Source organism: Ornithodoros turicata, chromosome 1 (assembly GCF_037126465.1).
Source record: "Ornithodoros turicata isolate Travis chromosome 1, ASM3712646v1, whole genome shotgun sequence".
Taxonomy (NCBI): Eukaryota; Metazoa; Arthropoda; class Arachnida; order Ixodida; family Argasidae; genus Ornithodoros; species Ornithodoros turicata.
Window position 1 is genome coordinate 231,895,181 of NC_088201.1, and position 2,108 is coordinate 231,897,288.

Sequence of the window (2,108 nt, forward strand, 5' to 3'; positions counted from 1 at the left end):
AGTCGGACGTGATAAGCCGTGTCTGTGTTATCTCTTTCTGCGATGTCGGAGAGGGCTCGGTTTTCAACCTCCTTTCGTCGGACTGGCAAAGATTGCGCTGAAAAATTCATCGTGCGCTATTCTGTGCGACCTCCGTAGAGCATGATGCTCGGCTATTTTTTTCCGATGGGATTGCTCCTGAATATCCCTGTCAATTGTCATTAATTTGACTAAATTAGGCACGCACTTCACATTAGTGGGGTAAAAAGTGACCTTTACTAGGCAAATTTGCCACTTAAGACTCGCAAAAATTTACATAATTAAACATACGTAACACGACATTCACATGAGGAGGTGGCGAAAACCCAGTAAGAACCAACGCCATTGACCGGAGGACTCTAGGTGGTGTAGTTTTTTTTATTATAATTCAATGACACGTTTTCGGGGACACGCTGTATGTGGGAACGTAAGGGCTGGAGCGGCCGCACATTATACGGGCCGGGGGCATAGGGAGGCATATCATTTGTATTGGAACCCCCATCACGTAGGTTCCAAAAACGTAAGCTTAAGTAGTAAAAGAATAATACGACTTAGCGAGCAATTTGACACCTCCCTCCTCTCTCACCCCCCCTGTTACCCCCAATTTTGCAATTTGCACCCCCACCCAATTTTTTTTAAAAAATTTTTTTTTGATTTTTCACTTAAAATCGCTCATACACGCATAAGAATGCGATAATAGAGCGTAGAATATAATTTTCAATTCATAAATTCAATTACTATTCATTCCAACGAGAGAGAGAGGAGGAAAATATCAAATTATCGTTAAGTCGTGTTATTCTATAATGAGACACACGAAAAGAAGCGCACATACGCATAAATGCACTTTCTAAACTCATTTAATAATTCAGGTCATTACTATACACATTCAATTCATTAATGTGTCAGTCCAGGTTCGGTAATAGCATCAGCCCATGGGCGCCGCCATTTGCAAAGCGTCACACCAGGCAGGTCGGAAAGCATCACGTCAGGTGGCAGCACCGCTGTCATCATGGGGACTTCCGTGGAATGCAGAAAGAAACAAAACAAAAAAAGTGCTAACGAGGGGAAAACACGCGCGAAAACAGGCACACACACACACACAAAATTTTCACCATCGCGAATATGTGCGGGCATGCACCGACGAGTATAGCAACAAGGGTCATTGACAGAATGGCGTACAAGGGAATTGCGAACATGTTTGGGCATGCACGGACAAGAATAATAACAACAAGGGGAAGACTTTCTGCTAATCGCAACAAGGTAAATCGACAAACATACACTACTCCAATACACGCTGACAAGTAATCGCAGTTAGGGGGTAGGTAAACGCGTCAACAGAAGAGGAAGTATTAAAACGACAACTCACCGACATCCAAGCATATCTGTGTGCACACACACCGCCCTCCATCTTCTTTACATGACTAAAGAGTTCACCAGCACATCAACGGTCACGATACGAGCGACGCGCCAGACGTCCGCACCCGACGAGAGGCAAACAGAAAACTGAATCTGGCGCCCTCTCCGCGGAGCATACGTCACACGCGCGCGCGCTCGCAGCGCCACCACGTCTGCCGTCGGACGTTTCGGTTTTGGTCTCGTCGCCCTTCACGTCTCGCGCGCTCGCAGCGCCACCACGTCTGTCGTCGGACGTTTCGGTTTTGGTCTCGTCGCCCTTCACGTCTCGCGCGCTCGCAGCGCCACCACGTCTGCCGTCGGACGTTTCGGTTTTGGTCTCGTCGCCCTTCACGTCTCGCGCATGCGCTTCGAGCACGGTGGTGGTGGTGGAGGATTCGCTTTCGTTCTGACGCCCATTTCTTTACGTTTTTTATTTGGAAGCGCCGTATAAAGGGAGAGCGCGCTATCCGCGCGTTATCATTCAGACCAATACTTGGAAAACACCATGTGTGGTTTATTCTCCTGCGTTTCTCGCCGTCGCCAGGAAAAGACAAAAAACAAAGAACTTCGCGAATTTATTCGCGCATCGTGGAGGAAGCTTTTCAAGTCCACCGCCTGGAATGGTTGCAAGCACGTCAAGAAATGTGTCAGGACAAGATGAAGACGCTCGACCGCATCTTAGCGGCGGACAGACT

At 47.7% G+C, this 2,108-nt stretch overlaps 1 long non-coding RNA gene across 1 annotated transcript; it reads right to left on the reverse strand.

Annotated features, from left to right (window-relative positions):
* Window positions 1-857: 857 nt before the first annotated feature.
* Window positions 858-1,547, reverse strand: LOC135377157 (uncharacterized). Its single transcript, XR_010418068.1, has 2 exons — window positions 1,385-1,547; window positions 858-1,034 (listed from the first exon to the last, which is right to left on the reverse strand). It is a non-coding gene; the product is annotated as an uncharacterized LOC135377157 (long non-coding RNA).
* Window positions 1,548-2,108: the final 561 nt, after the last annotated feature.